Source organism: Nomascus leucogenys, chromosome 22a, assembly GCF_006542625.1.
Source record: "Nomascus leucogenys isolate Asia chromosome 22a, Asia_NLE_v1, whole genome shotgun sequence".
NCBI lineage: Eukaryota > Metazoa > Chordata > Mammalia > Primates > Hylobatidae > Nomascus > Nomascus leucogenys.
This window is the reverse complement of record NC_044402.1, coordinates 32,927,243-32,935,929: the sequence shown is the minus strand read 5'-3', so window position 1 is coordinate 32,935,929 and position 8,687 is coordinate 32,927,243. Positions and strand designations below refer to the sequence as shown.

General features: G+C 40.3%; 1 protein-coding gene across 1 annotated transcript in view; it reads left to right on the top strand.

The window, feature by feature from the left end:
* The first annotated feature begins 4,742 nt into the window (after positions 1-4,742).
* G2E3 (G2/M-phase specific E3 ubiquitin protein ligase) overlaps positions 4,743-8,687 on the top strand; it is a 58,507-nt gene continuing 54,562 nt past the window's right edge. Inside the window, exon 1 of the mRNA XM_030804225.1 lies at positions 4,743-4,892. The gene's annotated coding sequence lies outside the window, so the exon portion shown is untranslated. The remainder of the gene's footprint in view (positions 4,893-8,687) is intronic.

Here is an 8,687-nt window from a genome sequence, read left to right as displayed (position 1 = left end):
GGATAAGAGTGCACACTTGGCCAGGCGCGGTGGCTCACGCCTGTAATCCTAGCACTTTGGGAGGTTGAGGCGGGCAGATCACAAGGTCAGGAGTTCGAGACCAGCCTGACCAACATGGTGAAACCCCATCTCTACTAAAAAAATACAAAAATTAGCCAGGCGTGGTGGCACATGCCTGTAATCCCAGCTACTCAGGAGGCTGAGGCAGGAGAATTGCTTAAATCTGGGAGGCGGAGGTTGCAGTGAGCCAAGATCACGCCACTGCACTCCAGCCTGGGTGACAGAGCAAGACTCTGTCTCAAAAAAAAAAAAAAAAAAGAGTGTACATTTTACCACCACACCCTCCCAGTGTGAGATATTGTGAATTGTTTTAATTTTTGCTAATCCAATAAAGTTGGTATTTGGTTGGTTGATTTGTATTCCCAAAAGTGAGGTAGTACAGTTGAGTATTTTTTGTGTCTTGTCCTCTTTCACTTCCTTTTCAATGAATTACTTGTTCATTTCTTCTACCCATTTTCATTGCTTTTTGAAAAAAATTATAAAAGTTTTTACATTAGAATTGTTAACCTAGTGTCCTGTTTTATAAATATTTTATAATCGTCTCTCATTTATCTTTCAATGTGTCATGGTGACTTTTGCTGTTCAAATATTTTAAACTTTAACATAATGAAACACACTCATCTTTTATTTTATGGCTTCTAGGATTCCTGTCTTGCTCTGTCACCCAAGCTGGAGTGCAGTGGTGCACAGCTCACTGCAACCTCCAACTCTTGGGCTCAAGGGATCCTCCCACCTCAGCCTCCTGAGTAGCTGGGACTACAGGTGCACACCACCACACCCAGCTATATTTTTTTAAAAAAATTGTTTTTCGTAGAGCCAGCAGTCTCACTATGTTGCCCAGGCTGGTCTCAAACTCCTGGCTTGAAGTGCTCTTCCCACCTTGGCTTTCTCAAAGTGCGAGGATTACAGGCAAGAGCTAATGCACCTGGCTCTGCCTTGTTTAAGAAGTCTCTTCTACCCTAAAGTCACGGTTATCGTTCTAAACTTCTCCCCAATATACTTTTGTTTTATTTTTTAAAATTTCAATCTTTAATGCTTCCAGAATTTATTTTGGTATATGATAAAAGGTACAGGCCTAACTTTATATCTTCCATATAGCTAGCCAGTTATTTCCAGTTCTTGTTAATTTATGAATGAACCCATCCTTTTCCTGAAATGGAAATATCACCTTTATAATATATTAATATTCTCTATATAGTTTCATTTTTCTGGATTCTCTTTTTCTTTTTTGTGCTAATACTATATTTTTTGTCTGATTTTTTTTTTTTGGCTACTCTTTGTAGCAGTTTTGTGGTAAGTTTTTACTCTCTAGTAAGACAAATTGTCTACTCCTGACCTCTGTTTTCTTTTTCTAATATGTCTTAACAATTCTTACATATTAATTTTCCTATATGAACATTGAAATCACTTATGTTCTCAAATTATATTTTAAAGTAGCAGGTTCTATTTCTTTAAAGAAAATTTCTTTAAAACTGTATTTAAAATTTAAAAATTATTTTAAATTAAATTCAATTCTAATTTGATTTTGTGAATTTTCTTTAAAATTTATTTCTACGCATTTTTTCATTTTTGTTACTCACGTTGGTTGTGGTAAAAACCTTTTAGAGTAGATTATAGGAACTCTTCTGCCAAAGCAGTTTATGTTCTTTCTTCCATGTAAAATTGATGACCTTTGGTCCCAGGAGTGTTTTTGTTTTGTTTTCTGCTGTATATGGATTGAATAGGAAGAGGAAAGCAGGAAAGAGAGGTTACATTAGCTATGACTAAAATTTTCTAAGAATTCAGTTCTCAGCTAGTTCACATTACTGAGGAATTATCAGAGACTGAATAAAATTCTTAGTTTTATTCTTCATTTTTTGCAGCATGTATTAAGTGGAATACTTATATCAATTTCACTCAATTTAAAATGCTTATAAGCTCTCAGAATGCCCGGTCTGATGGCCAGGTTTGTTAGATTTAAGTACATCCTGTAATGAATATTTTCTTTCAAAAGTCCTTAAGTTGTGGCCGGGCACGGTGGCTCACGCCTGTAATCCCAGCCCTTTGGGAGGCTGAGGCAGGAGAATGGCGTGAACTCGAGGCGGAGCTTGCAGTGAGCAGAGATCGCGCCTCTGCATTCCAGCCTGGACAGCAGAGCGAGACTCCGTCTCACAAAAAAAAAAAGCCCTTAAGTTGTATTTACTCAGGCTCTTTGATTTAGTCAGTGGGTATTTATTGAAGATCTTTTTTGTTCACGAAATGCTGTAACATTACTTGAATATTGTTTGTATTCAAAATCACCTATACTCACTCTGGGTGAAAAAAAAAGAACAACATTTTAATTAGCACAAATAACCAGATAGTCCACTCAGTGAACACCAGCCCTAGACAATTAATACAATTAAGCCTGGCTAATCTTATGGAAAAAAATGTGAATGACTTTACAGGGCTCTCCACCACTGATGAGAACTGAATCTCATTATTCCAAGCGATGGCCAGGCTGCGGGGTGATAATGACTTTGACAACATTTTAGCGGAAGAAATTGAAGAATTAATTAAGGGTTGTAGAGAAGGACTGACCAAGGAGAACTCAGGGGACAAACTAACAACAACAACAAAAAAAAACCTTGCTCACAGAGTTGTATAAAGAAAATCATATATATATAATCTTTTGGGTGGCTTTTCCAGGGCATTTTTAACTTTTGTATACAGGTCAACTTGAGAATTTAATTCCTGTGAAGGATAAGACTTAATGGTGGGAAGGTGCCAAGAATTATGAAAGACATAGGAAAATATATGACATAGTTTCTGCCTTCAAGAAACTTCAAGGAGCAATATATTTAACAGGGTCATATTAGATATGTGGAACATAAAATAATACAATATATCATGAATGACAAAATGTGTGGTCAAATCATTATATGTAATTGTAAAAAGAACTGCTGAATGAATGAATGGACATAGACTATCCAAACATTAGAAATTTATATGCTTATTAAACCTGATTTTGTATCTAGAATGTATTCAATTTCTAACAATCTTCCTTAAAGAACAAAATTGCAAAATTTAAAAAAACCTTATTATCTTAAAAATTCAACTGGTGATAAAGTGAAAGGTAAAAGTTCTCCATCTCTTCCTACTCTTATTTACCAGCCCGCTCCCAGAGATGTTTACAGCTTAGGTATCCATCTCAAAACTCTGTATACCATATACACATACATACTTTAAAACAAGGATACTACAGTCCTTCTAAACTTTTTTCAGTATTTCATTTCAGTACCCGCTGATCTACTTCATTACTTTTAGTGCCCTCAGTGTCAGTATATCAGATGCTAAAGTATCATAACTCACATGTATTTAACCCCTTCCTTATTTGTAGACACAGATTATTTTCTATGTTCCACTGTTAAAAACACTACATCAGTTAATAGCTTTACACACCCCCTGTGTCAGATTACCTATAGCATAGGTTCCCAGAAATCTAGTAAACCTTTCAAACTTTTTTTTTTTTTTTGAGAGTCTCGCTCTGTCTCCCAGGCTGGAGTGCAGTGGCGCGATCTCTGCTCACTGCAAGCTCCGTCTCCCGGGTTCACACCATTCTCCTGCCTCAGCCTCCCAAGTAGCTAGGACTACAGGCGCCCGCCATCACGCCTAGCTAATTTTTTGTACATTTAGTAGAGACGGGGTTTCACCATGTTAGCCAGGATGGTCTCGAGCTCCTGACCTCGTGATCCACCCGCCTCGGCCTCCCAAAGTGCTCGGATTACAGGCGTGAGCCACCGCGCCCGGCCTTCAAACTGTATTTTTGACAAAGGCTAAAGGTATGCTGTCATGGTTTGGTTTATACTGACCCGTTTAGGTAATTCAATGTTATTAGATGTGAGGATGATCTGGTGGCAACATCAATCACAGCCATAAAGGTCAGAGTTATTTAGTGCCCCTCACCCCCTAGCATTTCCAGTCCTTCCTTTAGTTTCTGGAAGCTCCCAGATGTCTCTTCAGAAGCTTAAGACGTTTTGGATCAAAGATATACTGTGGTCCTCCATAAAGGAAAAGATACTGTTGTTTCAATAATCTCACGGGACAATACTTAATAACCTCGTAAAGTGAGCCGTTATCAGAGGGGGGAAATAAAATTTATTGCCTTCTAACACCATCAAATAGTTTATTTGAGACCAGGAATTGGTCCGACCACTTATTTTCAACTTTTGGCTGAATATGGGTGAACTTGGCTTTTTGTTTTCCCCAAACCCAGGACAGAAAGAAATTAAAAGCCCTGACTGTGCCGGGATAGGACTGAGAGGCCCAGGAAAGGCTGCACTAAGTACCTGGAGGGTTTGTTTTTTTCCTTTTTGCTGCTGCTGCTGTTTCCTCCAGGATGAAGGGAAAGATAAAACCCTCCTGCCTCCGTTCGTGCTAAAATTCGCCCCATTCCTCGAAGGTGACGAAACTTCAGCACACCTCTGTACACTTTGGAAACAAGAGGATCCCCTCAAGAGCAAATAGGCGGAAACAATGACCCCGCGCCCGGAGTTTTTCTGAGCTCCTAAATAGGGAGAGAGACCCGACAAAACAAACAAGCGAAGGCGACACAGCCAGGTTAGCACCGAGCAGCTGGGCGGGAGCGCCAGAAGGGCGGGAGCGCACGGGCTCTTCTCCACAGCCAGCGCCTTCGCGGGTCCCACCCCCTGGAGGGCGGGGCCGACCGCTCTTTCCGGGTTTGCGAGCGGAAGTGGGCGAATTTGAATCCTGTGGGCCGTTGGATGTGGCTGCTAGCGGTCGGCGTGCCCCGACGTAGAGCGGGCCGGGAAAAGTGGCACTGACGTTCTGGAACTTCTGCCCAGCTCTCCTTGGTGAGTAAATAGGGAACGAGAAGACGCAGAGCGTTCCAGAGAGAGAAGCAGGACCGTGGGGTGGGAGAGGATGTCAGGAGGCCGGACGGCGCAGCGGGGGCCTCGCAGTGCTTTTGGGGACGTCTGGTGCTGGGGCCCGGCCTGGACACCGGGAATTCGGGGCACTGCAGGCGTTTGCTGGACCAGCGCTCTCGACGGTTGCGCACGCCAGCCAGCTCTCAGTGTTGAGGATTCCGAGGCCCTGCCTGTCCCCCGCGAGTAAACCTTGTTTATACGCATCCTCCGTGGCTTTTTTTAACCCGTAGTTTATTATTTCCACCAATTCGTCTCGAATGCTGAAGCTTCAACAGTAGTTAAATCTCACTGTGAAAGCGTTGCCACGTTTAAACAAATCTCTTTTTATGAAAGATGGAAGGTTGGGGCAGGTTTAGAATGAAAAGATGCTCTACGTGGCTCCGCGTTCCTCTTGAGAGAGATACCCGGGCAACCTTGATTAACTCTGGACTGCAGGGAAGTGACAGTCTTTGAAATGCCTGGATGGGATTTAAACTGAAATTCGAGTATCCTTTGTATTTAAAACCCGGATATTTTTCATTCACGGTTGACATTTTTCTTGTACCGCAAAAATCCGAGACTCTTATTTAAACCGGCTATAGTAACAGCGGTGGTGATTCACTAGGGTCTTAGTTTGCAAACAATAGGGATAAGGTTTAGTTCCACCGCCCTGCCTTTTCGCCTCCCTCATTCATTGGCCAACCGGGTTATTATGGAGTCTTTTTGGAAGTAATCCACTAATGCTTTGAGCATCTGTTTTCTTTGGGTTTTATTGTTTTGGGCTTTTTTTTTTTTTATTTTTAATGATGAACTATCTGAAATATGGAACTCTGTCTAACCCAGTAGTAAAGTCATGCCTTCTGGAATGGTTTAAAAGTGTGCCATAAGTGTAAACTATAAATGGGAACTTTTAAATGTGTACAAGTTTTACATCTTTATTAAAAATCGTCAGTTTTGTGTAGCTTAATAGGAAAAGATATTTTAAGTTCCTTTTAAGGTTTTAACACCAGGATATTGTACCATTTAAATGTATAAATATATTTTTAAAAGTAGGACTTCATAATAATCAGAATAAAGACATTCCTTCATCCAGTGCTGGCTATTCCAGCACCCCCATTCTTCCTGCTATTGAACTTTTGTTTTAAGTGTTAGCCAGGAAGAATAGACTTAAATACTCGGTGTTTAGGATAGTTAAAATATGAGCATTTTTCATATAGTGTCTTTGTAACAAAGACATTGGCTATACTTCTCTAAGCCTTTCTGCTCATTTCATATGTGCTGTAACAAATGGTAATTTTTAAAAATTGATCGCTGTATCCTAATCTCTTTCTTTTTTTCTACCTGAATTATTTTCATTGGATTTTTGCTCTTTCTTAAATCAGTGAGTTTCAGAATTTATTGTGTGTACATCACCTTGAAGGATTTGTTCAATGCTGATTCCTGCACTTCAGATCTCAGATTCTGAATCAGTAGGTCTGGAGGATGGCATTGAACAGTCTGCATGTTTAACTGAAAGGTTAGAAAATACTATGAGTTTTAAAAACACTGATTTGATCTTTCCTAGAGAGGCATTATAATGTGTTGGTTAAAGACATGGAACTAGGGCCAGATTGCCTTGGTTTGAAGCCCATCTCCACCACTTGATAGCTAGATGACCCTGGGCAAGCTGTTTAACCTCTCTGTGCTTCATTTCCCTCTACCATATGATGAGGTTACCTACTTTGTAGGATTGTTGTGAGGGTTGAATGAGTTAAGATGTACAAAGACCTTAGAATAGTGTGTGCCACATAGCAAATGATACATAAATCTCCAATTACATTGAGTTACTAAACTGTAAAAACCGCATTACATACATTCTCTCATTAATCTTTACAATATCGCTGAGGTAGTTATTATCTTCAAATAAGAAAACAGGCCAAGAGGGGTTCGGTAATTTGTTCTCACACAACTAGTAACATGTTGGAACTGAAGTCGTAAATTAGATTTAACTCAAAAGTTTATGCTTTTTTAAAAAAGTAAAATTTCTTGCCTCTCTTCAGTCTCCCTCCAGATGTTGCTCCATAAGTATCTCTGATGGCTTCCCATTGTCTACCATATATAATTCAAATTTCTTAGCTTTTCTTTTTATTTACAGAGCCCTTCAGAGTCTGGTACCAACTTCTCTTCCCAAGGACCGTCTTCATAGTATTACGCCACTCTCTTCCAACCTGCTGATGTTCCATCAGTACTACTAGAATTCTCCAAATCTATCTCTTATTACATTTTATGCATATTTAGCCATTGGCCTTTTTATTTCCCCTTAAGATTTTACTCAAATGGGTTTAAAGACTTCTCCAGGCCATGCCTTTTGCTTATAAATATATAGTGCAAGACTGCCCTTGTCCTTTTAATTTTTATGTCTGCAGTGCACAGTGCAGAACAGTGAGTGTCATGATACTCTGAAACTGTGTATGTTCAGTGAGTACTTATTATTTTAACAACTTAACACATTTTGTCTTGGGTTAATGACTCAAAAAGTTGCCTTTTTTTTTTAAGGCTTGGCTTTTTTCTGAGATGATAGCATATAATTCTGTGTAGTTTAGTAGAGATTTTGGTGATAGCATATGGTTTATAAACAATATGGAAAAATAAGTATTGAAATTATAGGCTCAGAGGACATTTCAAGTGGGAAAAAATCAGGAGCAATGTTTGTTAATATTCATGAATTTAGAATGCTTTATACATATTTTCTCATTTAATCCTCACAACCATTTTATTATCTCTATATTAAGATGAAGAAACTGAGGCACGAAAAGATTTAGTAGCTTTTAAAATGTATTTTTAAAATATTTAATTTCCTCTTGTGTGGGCAGCAAGCCACCCAGGTGCCGAGGCAAGAGACTGGGGGTACGAGCTGTTCCAGTATAATAAAATAATAAAATAAGAATAGTTATACTAGATATAGATCTTAGATATGATTATATATGAATATCATTAATCATTAGTTTGTGGCAATTACTCTTTATTCCAATATTTAATAATACTCGCTCTATAATCATAACCTAGGAAAAACCAGGCCATACAGAGATAGGAACTTAGGGGACATAGTGAGAAGTGACCAGAAGACAAGAGTGCGAACCTTCTGTTATGCCCGGACAGGGCCACCAGAGGGCTCCTTGTTCTAGCGGTAACGCCAGCGTCTGGGAAGACGCCCATTGCCAAGAGGACCCTGGTCTAGCGATAGCGTCAGTGTCAAGGAAAAACACCCACTACTTAGCAGACCGGGAAAGGGAGTCTCCCTTTCCCTGGGGGAGTTTAGAGAAGACTCTACTCCTCCACCTCTTGTGGAGGGCCTGACACCAGTCAGGCCCGCTCGCAGTTATCTGGAAGCCTAACCGTCTCCCTGTGGTGCTGTGCTTCAGTGGTCACGCTCTTCGTCTGCCTTTATGTTCCATCCTGTACACCTGGCTCTGCCTTTTAGCTAGCAGTAGCAAATTGGTGAAAGTACTAGAAGTCTCTGATATGCAGAAATAATGGTGTAAGCTGTCTCTCTCTCCTCTCTCTCTCTCTCTCTGTCTGCCTCGGTTGCCAGGCAGGGAAGCGCCCCCTGTCCAGTGGACACGTGAACTTAACTGTCATTGGAGATGGCTCACTGCCCCTTCGTCTTGTATCCAATAAATATCAGCGCAGCCTGGCATTTGGGGCCACTACCAGTCTCCACGTCTTGGTGGTAGTGGTCCCCCAGGCCCAGCTGTCTTTTCT